The sequence below is a fragment of the Moschus berezovskii genome, chromosome 9, assembly GCF_049115385.1.
Source record: "Moschus berezovskii isolate FMDL1 chromosome 9, NW_MosBer_1.0, whole genome shotgun sequence".
NCBI lineage: Eukaryota > Metazoa > Chordata > Mammalia > Artiodactyla > Moschidae > Moschus > Moschus berezovskii.
Genome location: NC_142468.1, coordinates 95,993,576 through 96,008,296, shown reverse-complemented (window position 1 = coordinate 96,008,296; position 14,721 = coordinate 95,993,576).

Sequence of the window (14,721 nt, the reverse complement as noted above, 5' to 3'; positions counted from 1 at the left end):
ATATACTATTGTGAGGTTTAAATAATGTCTGTATGGTGCTTAGCACAGTGTCCAGCACAGACTGAGCAGTTGTTTGTGTTATTATTTCTTCCAGAACACATCTAGGCTAACCTTGAACCTCCCAAGAATCTCTCTCCTGGGACCCCAGAGAAATTTATTTAATTTTCCAGGCTCAGTTCCCGCACCTGAAAAATGGGGAAACAGTAGCTGCTTGATATACCCCAGCCTCAGTCAGCCTCTACCTAGCATGGCCACCTAGGCCAGGTATTAAGAACCACGGGGATAGCTAGGAGCACTGAGCTTGCTGCTGACCGTTGACCTCAGACAGCCTATTTGGTCAGAGGCCCAGCTTGTCCTCTGGTGCCGAAGATGCAGCAAGGCCAGAGTTGGCAGGAGGCTTCTCCAGGAAAAAACGTGACCATGATGCTTGAAGGTCTACGGGTGCCCAGCCCACGTGCCCTCAGGGCAGACAGATCCCTATGTTGGTGCTCTGTAGTCACACGCTCACCCCTCAGTGGGCTCACACCCTGTCACCCATTCTACATGAGAGCTCCAAAATCATGCCTAACATCCCTCAAGTTCAGGAATACACAAGCGCCCCTAAAGTGCAGGACCACAGGCTTTAGTGTCATTCTCCACGTAGTCACACCCAAACAGCCCCAGCAAAGTGTGTGCAAACACACATATATACTCCCCCCCTGCCGACACACACACATCCACACGTTTCCTAAAACACAGCATGATGACAATCCAGGGCACCTCACCCCTACGCCAAACTTGCCGTCTAAAGTGTGTCCTGCAGATGATGGGATGGTAAAGGCTGCCGTGAGCACGTCTATTTCTGAAAGGGAGGTGGGAAAACAGGCTTTTTATCGGTTTTATAGAAACAGAGCTCCTTCAGAAGATCAAGTTCCCTCCCCAATTAAAAGCCAAATCGAAACCAGAAGCCGGTTTGTTGAATTAATGAGCCTCCCCAGGTGACTTCATCAGGTCTAGCACGGGGACTGCTCTTGTGTTTATTAGCCATGATTACTGATGTTCTTTGGTCTACACGTGAACGGGAGACGAGACTGAGAAAAACCGCGTTGGCTTTAGGAGTCTTCTGTGGTAACCAGGCTGGCTGCAGTGAGATGAGGGCCTGAAGTTCAGTGATGCCAGGGCTCTCGTGAAAAGAAATGTAGAGTGCTTTAGCTGGACAGAAAACTTGGGGGCCAGAGCTCCAGTGGTGGTCTTTTTGGAAGCAGAAAGAGACAGCATTTGAGAATGAACTTCCATGCCAAGCAAGGCCATGAAAGGAAAAGAAATTCTAAGGGAGTTCTCCAGTTCCACTCCATCTTCGTCTTCTTCACGCTGATCCTTTAGTAATATAGGAGTTACCCAGGGCTTCAAATTCAACATCGTTTACAAGAGGTTTTGCTACTAGAGGTTAGAAAGACTAGGAAAGTAAGGCAGGAAAGAACCATGTTATCATGGACACATACAAAATTAGGACTTGAAGGAATGTATGCATGTGTGTCAAATTGGATAAAATCTCATTTTACATGTTTTTTATACTTTCAGAAAGTGTGCACTACGCAGTGCATGCACGTGTGTGTGTGCGCGTGCACACACACACACGCCCATCCACAAGTACATGCAACTGGGCAGGATGGCAGGGCTGGCACACCTGGGCCTCACCAATCCTGGCAGCAGATCGCAGGTGGTTCGTGTTGCAGAGAGAGCCCGAGCTGCGGAGGCCAGTGAGGGGTGGTAGGCAAAGGGCTGACTCTGGGGACTTCCTGGAGGGCAAAACAAGAGGCCCCCAGGTGTCCAGAGTGATGGGAGGAGGCATGCCATGCTGGGGCCGGGGAGATGAAGGAGGTTGCTGGAGACTGAGTCCTGGAGGCAGAGAGGAGACCCTGTGTATCAGCTCCTCTCAAAGCAGGGAGGTTGAAAGTGTTCCTTTCCCACCTATTTTTTCCCTTTTCTGGAACAGTTCTATCCTCCAGACCCTGGGAGACTGAGAGCACTGGCTCTGACCTCATGAGTAGGTCCGTGATTGTTCTAGGGACCAGACACAGGAAGCTTATTACTGGGATTCTCAGAAGGAGGTGTCTGGCTGGTGCCTAAGCCATGTCAGTTCATGGGTCCTGCTTGGAAGACCAGGACTCCTGCAGCCTCTGTCCTCTGTCTTTGGGGCCTGCTCTGGGGGAGGGGGCGGTGGAGAAGAACACGAGTGGAGGATCCTAATTCTTCTGTGTGTACAACTGTTTCACTCACCCAGCTGGGGAGGGGCTGTACCTGTGTGGGGTAAGCTGGCATTCAGGGTAGAAGAGGCTTACCAGCCCTAACCTAACTCACCAATCTGGTGGGATTATAAGCATGCCACGTGCAGAAGCAGAAGGTCCTAAGACGTTCCTCCTCCCACCACCTGCTCCTCCCCTCTCCTGTGCCCCCTTCTCTCCTTCCTCCAGCATTCCAGAGGCACAGCCTGCAGGCTTCTCTGCCTTCTGTAGTCCTCGAGCAGCTGGGGACAGCTGTTATAGGAATTGTTCCTCCCCTTCATGGGCAGAACCCATGGACTCTTCTTTCTGTGATAGGATTATACAGAAAACATTTGGCCAAGGACTTGGAGGCAGTCAGAGTTATGAAGGCAGTTCTTCTGTGACAGGATCTGAGAAAGACGATTCTACCATATGAACCTGAATGGAACCCTGGCCTGGGCACAGGCTGGTCTTGATCACAGAGTTAAAGCTGAAAAAACAGAGCAACTCTGCTTCATAGATAGAGAAATTAAGCTCCAGAGTGGGGAAGTAACTTGCTCAAGGTCACACAGCAAATCAAAGGCAGACTTGTAAGTAGAATCCAGTCTCCTGCCTACTGTCTTCGTATCTTTAGATCTCAGCAAAATGTGATGTTTTAAAGCCAGGCTTTGAACAAAAGAAGGGGGATGTACAGGTGAGGAGGGACCTTGATGAAAGTTTAATGAAGGAGTCGAGGAAGCTCTCACTTTCTGGGGTGTAGGCGTTCTTTTTCCTTCTCCTCCCTTCTGAGGTCGGGCCAGGTGAAGGTCAGAAAGTGCCAGGTTCCTCTCATCCTGGGGGCTGGATAAGGAGTTGAGGGGAGGCAGCAGGCCTGGGCCAGGCATCACCTTCTAGTCTGGTCTCTCCCGGAGTAGCAGCTGCTGCAGAAGCACGTGGTGCCACCGCACAGAGAAGCTGAGATAAGAAGGAGGATTGATCTTTCTGTTGCTTCAAAGAGGATGGAAGCCATCCCTGTCATGACTGTTGATCAAAGTCTCTGCAGAGGATGTTTTATGTGCCCTCCCCTCCCCTGCTCCAGGCCATTGGAGCAGAAGTCCCACTCCTTCTTGTCATGCTGAGGCCTTCCTCCAAGTCTCCCTGCAAACTAGAGAGACGTCCTCCAGCTAGAATCCCACAGCAGCTACCAGGAGCCAGGCGTCCAAATTCTCCATTCAACCTTTTCTCCAGGCAGCTCAGCCCAAGGTCATGACCAAGTCTATGGGAACTGATATTAGCCTCATTGTACAGAGGACAAATTGAGGCAGAGAGAGGTTAAGTGACTTGTCCAGAGCTACAGGCTAGTTAACCCTCAGGAAACCCCCGTTACTATGGAGTTACATGGCTCTTGTCCTCAGAAAGTCCCCTGTCTGGTGGCATATTCCTGTCTCTGGAGCCGGTTCACTTAGGATGTGTAGACTCCAGAAAGACTGTGAAAATAACCTCTGTGAAAAAGGAGGGACAAGCCTACTTCTAAAATGTCTTATTTCAGGCATCTGGAAACATCCAGATTCTTTACTTTTACTTTGCCTCTTTTGCAGGACAGAACACAGATTTTTCCTGCCCCAGCCCCACCATCCCCCAATCTATATCCAACTGCCTCTATCTGCAAATATGTGCCTTATGTGTGAAAATCTTTAAATGCTTATCTATTAAATACAGTGCCAATTCCAAATTCCTTAGCCTGGACTTCAAGGTTCTGAAGAACTTTGAGAGCCACATGGCCTGTGGTTAAGAACTAACTTACCAGCTCCTCAAACTCCTAGATTTTGACCCATGTACTATTTAGCAGTGTGTTGTTTAATTTCTAGTGTTTGGGGGATTTTCCAGATATTCTAATTTTTCTTTCTTTTCTTTTATTCCTTAAGTTCCAAGTTTTCTTCTGGTATCATTTTCTTTATTTATTTTGGGAGAGGGCCTTACCATCTGGCTTGTGTTCCTCCACCAGGGACTGAACCTGGGTCACTGCAGTGGAAGTGCTGAGTTCTAATCACTGGACTGCCAGGGAATTGCTTCATTTCTCTTAAAGAACTTCCTCTTACATTTCATTTAGAGCTGGCATGCTGGCAATTAATCTTCTTGGTTTTCCTTCAACTAAAAATGTCTTTATTTTGCCTTTAAAAAACATTTTCACTGAATATAGAATTCTGGGTTGACAGTTCTTTTGTTTCAGCACTTTAGAGATAGTGTTCCACTGTCTTCTGGTCTCCGTGTCTTCTGCTAAGAAATCTGTAGTCATTTTAATTATATTCCCTTATGTGTAATGTATTGCTTTCCTCTGGCTTTTTCAAAAATATTTTCTTTTTCTTTGTTCTTTTAGCAGTTTGATTAAGATGTATTTGAATCAGGTTTTCTTTGAATTTGTCTTTCTTTCGGGGTTTGCTGAGCTGTTTAAATCTAGAAATTTATGTCTTTTCACAAAACTTGGAAAAAGTTCAGTCATAATTTCTTCAATATTTTTCTGCACCAACCCTTTGCTCCAATCTGTCTGAGACACCAAAGATAGGAATGTTAGAGATTTTGCTCTTATCCTATAAATCCCCAAAATTCTATTCATTTTTTTTCCTTTTTTTTTTCTGTTTTTCAGATTAGATAATTTCTACTAATCTATCTTCAAGTTCGTTGACTCTTTCCTCTTCACCTCCATTTTGCCATTGAGCTCATGGAGTAAATTTTTTATTTCGGTTATTGAATCTTCAGTTATAAAGTTTTCTTTTGGTTCTTTTTTATAGGTTTCATTTCCTTCTAAGAATTTCTGTCTTTCCATTCATTTCAAGGTCATTCCTCTTCACTTCATGAACTATAGTTGTAACAGCTGCTTTATATGATATATGCTATACGATGTAACAGTCTTCATGTGATAATTCCATCATCTGGATCATCTTGAGGCCGACTTCTGCTAATTATCTTTTCCTTTGAGAGTAGCTGAGATTTTTCATAGATCCTTGTATGTGGAGTTATTTGGGGGTGTTTGCCAACCAAGGTCCGTCTAGTCAAGGCTATGGTTTTTCCCGTGGTCATGTATGGATGTGAGAGTTGGACTGTGAAGAAAGCTGATCGCCAAAGAATTGATGCTTTTGAATTGTGGTGTTGGAGAAGACTCTTGAGAGTCCCTTGGACTGCAAGGAGATCCAACCAGTCCATTCTAAAGGAGATCAATCCTGGGTGTTCATTGGAAGGACTGATGCTAAAGCTGAAACTGCAATACTTTGGCCACCTCATGCGACAAGTTGACTCACTGGAAAAGACTCTGATGCTGGGAAGGATTGGGGGTGGGCGGAGAAGGGGACAACAGAGAATGAGATGGCTGGATGGCATCACCGACTCTGTGGACATGAGTTTGAGTGAACTCCGGGAGTTGGTGAAGGACAGGGAGGCCTGGCGTGCTGTGATTCATGGGGTTGCGGAGAGTCGGACACGACTGAGCGACTGAACTGAACTGAATATTGTATAATCAATCCTATTTATCTTAGACCCCCAAGTCCTGACCTGCCTTCTGCTTTGGGTCAGTTCTGTGAATGCACAGCTCAAGAGTGAGTCCAGGACTTTATACACAGATTTAAGAGAGCTTCTTTTCCAGCTCTCCGTGATTGACCTCACCCTCTATGGCTCCTCGAAGCCCTTTTCCTGATCCTTGGGCTACAAACCTGGGCTTTTAGCCTCTTCATGTTGTCACACACTTCCCCTGACTGTGTTCACTTTCTGGGTAAAGCAAGATAAGAGAGAAAAAGTTAACAGAACTTCCCCCACACTCCCCCCAGGGCCCTTTACTCAGTTTCTCCAGCTAGAGAGAAGGCTTTCCTCTGAGTTTTAGGTCCTGCGCCACCAACACTGCAGGAGGATAACCTCAAGACCAGGGCTTTCCTCACCTCTCACTTTGGACAGTAAATGAGAAAAAGTGGAGATTCTGCACCCCCCACCCCACTTGCCATCCTGCAGAGCCCCTCTCCCCAATCCTCTGGTAAGAGAAAGAGGGTTTTTCTGGAGTTCTTTCTGTTTGTGCCCACGACGCAATCTGGGGTTCATTCTAGAGTCTAAGCTGGGAAATAGTGGAGGAAAAAACACTTAAGAAACTTACTTCCGTATTGGTCATTCTTTGACTGTTTATTTCCCTCTCCAATCCACCTTCTATTATTTATTTCTCAGAGTCCTTAGGCAGTGTTGTATGTACCTTTTCCAGGGTTTTTATTTATAATCAATGGGAGGGGGAAAAGAAGTATGCTTATTCTATCTTAGCTGTAACCAGAAGCCTGTAGACATGTAGTTTTACATTAAAAGGTATGGGAGATTCTAACGAATTTTGCAAAAGTACTGTAAAATTTAAAAGAATGTGAAAGTCACTGTATTTATAAATTTAATTTGTCAGACTCACAACAATTTTACAAGTACCAGATACTGGTTCAATTAGACATTTAAGTGACTTAGGAAAATCAAATATATTAAACGTTCCTATGTAGTTAAAATTGTTTAAGCAAATTTAATTAAGTTGTAAATGGCACTGATTGTTTAAGAGTTTAGTTTTTCCAACTTGAGTTAATCAAACTTTAATTGAAGAAAAAGTGAAGGTCTTGTGCTGATTATATTACATTTATAAATAGAATAAGATCAGTAAGTGGAACTTAATCCTGAAGAAAAGCTTTGCTTTCAAATGTGTGTCCTTAGTAAACTGAATATTAATTAAAAAGGCAACTATAAATACTATTTTTGTGTGCACAACCTCCCCTCTTGGTTCAGTTCAGTTCAGTAGCTCAGTCATGTCCGACTCTTTGCAACCCCACGGATGGCAGCATGCCAGGCCTACCTGTCCATCAGTTACTCCTGGAGCTTACTCAAACTCATGTCCATCAAGTTGGTGATACCATCCAATTACCTCATCCTCTGTTGTCCCCTTCTCCTCCTGCCTTCAATCTTTCCCAGCATCAGGGTCTTTTCCGAGGAGTCAGTTCTTCGCATCAGTTGGCCAAAGTATTGGAGTTTCAGCTTCAGCATCAGTCCTTCAAATGAATATTCAGGACTGATTTCCTTGAGGATTGAGTGGTTGGATCTCCTTGCTGTCCAAGGGACTCTCAAGAGTATTCTCCAGCACCACAGTTCAAAAGTATCGATTCTTTGGCTCTCAGTTTTCTTTATAGTCCAACTCTCACATCCATACTTGACCATTGGAAAAACCATAGCTTTGACTAGACGGACCTTTGTTGGCAAAGTAATGTCTCTCTGCTTTTTAATATGCTGTCTAGATTGGTCATAACTTTTCTTCCAAGGAGCAAGCGTCTTTTAATTTCATGGTTGCAGTCACCATCCGCAGTGATTTTGGAGCCCCCAAAAATAAAGTCTGTCACTGTTTCCCCATCTATTTCCCATGAAGTGATGGGACCAGATGCCATGACCTTAGTTTTCTGAGTGTTGAGTTTTAAGCCAACTTTTTCACTCTCCTCTTTCATCAAGAGGCTCTTCAGTTTTTCTTTGCTTTCTGCCATAATGGTGGTGTCATCTGCATATCTGAGGTTATTGATATTTTTCCCAGCAATCTTGATTCCAGCTTGTGCTTCATCCAGTCAGCATTTCTCGTGATGTACTCTGCATATAAGTTAATAAGCAGGGTGACAATATGCAGCCTTGACGTACTCCTTTCCCGATTTGGAACCAGTGTGTTGTTCCATGTCTGGTTCTAACTGTTGCTTCTTGACTTGCATACGGATTTCTCAGGAGGCAAGTCAGGTGGTCTGGTATTCCCATCTCTTGAAGAATTTTCCACAGTTTGTTGTGATCCACAGAGTCACTCTCCATATACACTAAAAATCAGTGATGGGGGAATCACCTCCTCCAGAGATGACCATGTCACTCTCAGACCACTCTCACTGTTGGTAAAATGTCTTTCATTTTGCCTGAAATCTTGGGGTAGTGTGGACTGAATAACTTTGAGAGATTGACTGGCATGTTACTTTACGCCTTGGAGACTCAGTTTTCTTATCTGCAAAATGGAAATAAAAAGAACCTACCTCTAAGGTTTGTCTTAAGATCCAATAAGATGGTGTATGTAAAGTTCTTGTGTGTGTATGTGTATGTAAAGTGCTGAGCATAAAAGCTGCAGCAGTTGGAGTAGAAGCAGAAGTAATAGTAAAGCTGTTACTATTGCTGGTGTTATGCTCTGAACCAGTTCCCAGAGGTGCCAGGCCCTGGTACTGGCAGAGGCAATGAGAAAACCAAACTGAAATGGTGGTTGGCAGTAGGACTCTCACTCCTGTCCTACCTGCACGGCTGTTCCCTCCTTGGCCCAGAGCTCCTGACAGTGCAGGAAGTTGCCTGGCATTGCCAGATAGTGGTTGAAAGATGCAGAGCTTTGCAGAGAGACCCATATTCAGACCCAGGCTCTGCCCTTCCCCTTCCCCTAGGTGGTTTGGAAAAGATCTCCAGGCTTGAAATAAAACAAACCTCTGTTCCTCCCCTACCCATGGAGGTGAGGATCACGAACCCAGTGGGTAGATCTGAGTCTTAAACGAGGCCCTGTGCAGTGTCCGGCTCAGTGCCTAGCGTGTGAGCATGCGCAGGGCTTACCGTATATCTCCGCTGCTGCTGCTATCTCCGCAGTGTGAATTTTATTCCAGAATGGATTCTTTTGCTCCTGGTAATCCAGTTGTCTGCATTGACCCAAATTACCTGGCTAACTTGTCTACACTGACCCAGCTTATCTGGTTATTTTGTCTATACTGACTCAGCTGAGGAGCAGAAGGCCAGGTCCTAGTCCTGAACCTCGATACAGGTCAAACCCCTTCTTCTCCCTGGGACTCAGATTTCCAATCTCTAGATTGGGTATAATAATCCCCATTTTGGGGCCACTGTACCCACATAGCTCAAATGGCTTATGGATGTGGAGGGCTTAGTTCTGAGGGGTGGTTTGCCCTGACAGACCTAGGAGATCTGTGGACAGAGCAGGATTCCCTGGCCCCTTCTCACTATGAGCGGAAGTTATGCTTCTGAGGGCTGATAGTTGGCTTCCATTCTGGTCAGGCCCGAGGGCAGAAGCAGGCAGCCACCTGCAGGTCTGTGTTCTGGGTCATTCATTCATCAGTCCGGTGCTCACTCCTTCAAAGAAAAGGCAGAAGGGGAACTCCTGGGCAGCAATACCATCCTGTCTCTGCTCGAATCCCCTTGTAGCCACTAGTGGCTTCCCTGCAGCTGGACTCCTGTGTCTGGGGGTCTGTTCCTTAGCACTGCTATGGGTGGCCTCCCAAAGAGTTTTGTGTGCCTGCCTTTGAATCTTGCAACCTCAATCAGCCATGCCAGGCTCACTGCAGCAGCAGCCATGTCCTTCAAGGTCAACTCATGCCCTTCCCTTCTGCCAGGAAGCCCTCTTGGCTCCTCTAGCCCATGCCACCCTATCACTTCCTGGAGAGTCTGAGCCCCACCCTTTAGCTCCTGCTCATACTCTATCCTGTCCTGGCCTCTCCCTGTTCTTTAGGAGGCTCTGTCACCTTATCAATTGGAGAAGGAAATGGCAACCCACTCCAGTGTTCTTGCCTGGAGAATCCCAAGGACGGGGGAGCCTCATGGGCTTCTGTCTATGGGGTCGCACAGAGTCGGACATGAATGAAGCGACTTAGCAGCAGGTGGGAGCTTCAGGAGGGAAGGCCCAGAACACCTTCTCTTCCTCCCTGATAGCCCTGCTCTGGGGTGGGCCCAGAGGGGCTCTGAGGCTGTTGACTGGTTGGGTGAGGGGCTGGGGCCAGCTCCTGGCTGTGTTCCTCAAAGTATAGGCTGCAAAGAGGGTCTTAAGCCCCCACAGTGAGACCCAAAGCTCCTTGGGGACTAATCTCTGGTCTTAATAATTTTGAGAACATCTCCCATATATATAGGGCCTCATGGATTCAGAAGGTCTTTTTCATTGCTGCAGCCATTTGATAGAGTGTGTTTGATGACCTCTTCCTGCAAAAGAGACATTCAGATATAGAAAAGAAAAGCTTGATCTCCCAAGGGTGCAGAGGTGCTAAAGCAGTTACCCTGGCTAGAACCTCAAGTTTTGTTTGACTTTCAGCCTCTTAATCTCTGTCTCTGACTTGCCATGGAGGTGAGGTGGGAGGTGGTGTGGGCACAGAAGTGAGTGAGTGCCTACCTGCAGCCTTTCTGTGCTTCCTTCAAGCCTTCTCTGCTGGAGAGGGGGCAGACCAGGAAGGAGGTTGAGCAGAGAAGCAAAGCTGGAGACTCTGCATCGCATCAGTCCCCATCACAGTATCTGAAAGCCATGGGGGCGGGGTGGATGTGAGTGTAGGCCTGGCGTCCCTCCACCCTGCTGTCCCAGCCCTGGACACAGGGACCCAGTGAATTCCTATCCCAGGCTCCTTCCTGGTATCCCAAGGGGCACAGATCTGACTGTTTCTGGAGCTTCCCCAGCTCCTAGAATGAGGAGGCTGGAGAAAGCAATGATCTCGGCTGGAGGCTGTGATCTAGCTCAGAGGCCCCTGCCTCCTCCATTCCTGCACTTTATCCCAGGAAGATTTGCTGTCTGAAATCTCTCATCCTTGTTTTCAATAAGCTGGCCTAGAAGGGTCTTCCCCCTTCTGGATAATTTTGCTCTGGTTCATTTTCTTCCTTTCACTTCTTTTCACCTGACTCTAGCACAGCCTGTCAGCATTCCTTCCCTCTGGCCCAGCAGAAGCTGCCAGGAGAGGAGCTCACGTGTGTGTGTGTGTGTGTGTGTGTTCCTGTATGCATTTCCTAAAGACAGGCCAGGACTCCCCTGTCAGACAAGCAGGGATCCAGACTTGCCCAGCAGATCTTGCAGGAGAGATGACTCCCAACACCAAGCTCACTGGCAGGCTCAGGAAGTGGAGGCTGCTGGCAGTCAAAAAAAGCCAGGCCAACTCAGTAGCCACCTTCCAAAGGTTTGGTCAGGGCTACCGGCAGGCGGGAAGATCTAATGCTGAACTTAGGACCAGTGAGGAGTGGTGGAAGGAACCAGACCAGAGCTGGACACATGGACGAATGTCACAGATGCTCAGCTTTGGCAGGGAGTGTGGAGAAGGGTCAGCACAGCCCCTTATTATAGACACATGGACGAATGTCGTAGATGCTCAGCATTGGCGGGAAGTGTGGAGCAGGGTCAGCACAGCCCCTGATTATAGACACATGGACAAATGTCGTAGATGCTCAACATTGGCGGGGAGTGTGGAGAAGGGTCAGCACAGCCCCTCATTACACATATGGGGACTCAGGCTTGGAGGGGTCAGGGCTTGGCCAGGAGTCACAGAGCAAGGTTGTTCAGTCACCCAGTCGCGTGCAACTCTTTGCGACCCCATGAACTGTCATGTGCCAGGCCTCCCTGTCCCTCGCCAGGCCTCCCTGTCCCTCACCATCTCCCTGAGTTTGCCCAAGTTCACGTTCATTGTGTCAGAGATGCTGTCCGGCCATCTCATCCTCTGATGCCCTCTTCTGCCCTCGATCTTTCCCAGGATCAGGGACTTTTCCAGTGAGTCATCCGTTTGCATCAGGTGACCAAAATACTGGAGCTTCAGCTTCAGCATCAGTCTTTCCAGTGAATATTCAGGGTTGATCTCTCTTAAGACTGACTGGTTTGATCTTGCTGAGGAGCAAGGTAAGCTGAAAATAGATCTTTGGGGTTTTTTTGGTTTTGTTTTTTAGTTTTATTGGAGTATAGTTGATGTACAATGTTGTGTTTAATTTCTGTTATACAACAAAGTGACTCAGTTATACACACACACATATATTCTTTTTCATGTTCTTTTCTGTTATGGTTTATCACAAGATATTGAATGTAGCTACTTGTGCTATATAGTAGCACCTCGTTGCCCATTCTATATGTCATAGTTTACATTTGCTAATCCCAAACTCCCAACACTTCCCTCCTCCAGTCCCCACCCACCTGGCAACCACAAGTCTGTTCTCTATATCTGGGTCTGGTTTTCTTCATAGGGATATTCATTTGTGTCATAGTTTAGATTCCACATATAAGTGATATCATATGGTATTTGTCTTTCTCTTTTTGACTTGCTTCGTTTAGGCTGACAATTTCTAGGTCTATCTGTGTTGCTGCAAATGGCCTTATTTCACTCTTTTTTAATGGCTGGGTAATATTCCATTTTATGTATATTTATACCACATCTTTATTTGTTCATCTGTTGATGAACATTTAGGTTGTTTCCACGTCTTGGCTGTTGTGAAGAGTGCTGCTGTGAACGTAGGGGTGCATGCATCTTTTTGAATTATAGTTCTGTCTCGATATATGCCTATGAGTGGGATTGCTGGATCATATGGCAACTCTGTTTTTACTTTTTTTGAGGAACCTGTATACTGTTTTCCATAGTGGCTGCACCAGTTTACATTCTCACCAACAGTGTAAGACGGTTCACTTTTCTCCACACCCTTTCCAGCAATTATTATTTGTAGACTTTTTAATGATGGCCATTCTGACCAGTGTGAGGTGGTGCCTCATTGTTTGATTTGCATTTTTCTAATAATTAGCAGGATTGATCTCGTTTAGAATGGACTGCTTGGATCTCCTTGCAGTCCAAGGAACTCTCAAGAGTCTTCTCCAGCACCACAGTTCAAAAGCATCAATTCTTCGGCGATCAGCTTTCTTCACAGTCCAACTCTCACATCCATACATGACCACGGGAAAAACCATAGCCTTGACTAGACGGACCTTTGTTGGCAAAGTAATGTCTCTGCTTTTTAATATACTATCTAGGTTGGTCATAACTTTCCTTCCAAGGAGTAAGCGTCTTTTAATTTCATGGCTGCAATCAGCATCCGCAGTGATTTTGGAGCCCCCAAAAATAAAGTCTGACATTGTTTCCACTGTTTTTCCATCTATTTCCCATGAAATGATGGGACCAGATGCCATGATCTTTGATCAATCCTGGGTGTTCATTGGAAGGACTGGTGCTAAAGCTGAAACTCCAATACTTTGGCCACCTCATGTGACGAGTTGACTCACTGGAAAAGAGTGTGATGCTGGGAAGGATTGGGGGCGGGAGGAGAAGGGGACGACAGAGAATGAGATGGCTGGATGGCATCACCGACTCTGTGGACATGAGTTTGAGTGAACGCCGGGAGTTGGTGATGGACAGGGAGGCCTGGCGTACTGTGATTCATGGGGTTGCAAAGAGTCGGACACGACTGAGCGACTGAACTGAACTGAAGTGAACTGAATAATTAGCAGTGATGAGCAACTTTTCATGTGCCTGTTTGTCTACGCTTTTGTCTTCTTTGGAGAAATGTCTTTTTAGGTCTTCTGCCCATTTGAAAATAGGTCTTTGGATTTCAGGGTTTTTTTCTTTACAATGCATCGTGTCACGTTGTTCTAAAATCAAAAGCTGGAAAGTGTATTCATCTCTATTCATTGCCCCTTTCCCAGATGCTTGTTAGTATCAGAAACTCTGCCGAGCCTCTGTGAGATCTAGGAGTCCTGGAGGCTTGCTCCCTCTACGGCCAGGCAGGACCTACTTACTATTCAGAAACTAGCAGAGCGCCATGAGTTAATGACTGTGCCACAGTAAAGCTAAGGCAGGGTTGTTGTTCCTAAAAGGTTTAAAGTGGCTGGGAGGCTGTGTATCCATAAAGGTCTCTAGAGTATGACCTGACCTTGAAGGAAAAACAGGATACAAAGAGGACAAGACAGAACAGGCATTCTGGGAGGAAGGAATAGGTTGTGCAGAGAGATAGTACATGTGTGAGGCCTCATGAAGCCCAAGGTGGCTGGAAATGTGAGGGCAGTGGGAAATGCCAAAGGACATGGGGACTCTACTCAGACTCCCTTATAATCAGCCCACTGTGGGCTCTATTGTGGATAAGCACATCTTCCTAGGCTGATCTCCTTAGCCTTAGTCACTGTATAGTCTCAATAATGCTGTGTAACAAACCCTTGGAATTCAGTGTCTTGAAATAATAAGCATTTAACTACTATTATGTGGGTCAGCAATTTAGGCTGGGCTCTGCTGAGTGGTTCGTCAGGTCTCAGTTGGGCTCACTCACATCTCTGGAGGTTGGCTGGCCACTGACTGCCCTAGACTTGCCTTGGCTGGGGTGACTATGATGACTTGGCTCTGCTCCACGTTTCTCATCCTCTAGTAGGCTAGAGGGGATGTGTTCTCATGGTGATGGCAGAGCTCAAGAAGGCAAGCTCTGATGTCAAAGCACATTTCAAGCCTGCTGGCATCCCATAGACCCAGGCAAATTATGGCTGTTCTCAGGGGCAGGGTAGGATGGGGACAAGCAATGCAGAATCATACAGTAAAGGACATGGACACAGGGAGGGTAAAGCCCTGGGGCCGTGAATGTGATCCACGAGGTCATTTTCCGTCCAGCCTTGCTTGGTGCAAGGATCCACACCTGCATCCTTGGACAGGAGCAGAGCAAGCCTCCAGGACCTAGTTCAAATCCTGCCTTCTCAGGGACACACCCCATGATGGCTTAGCCCTCAACTTCT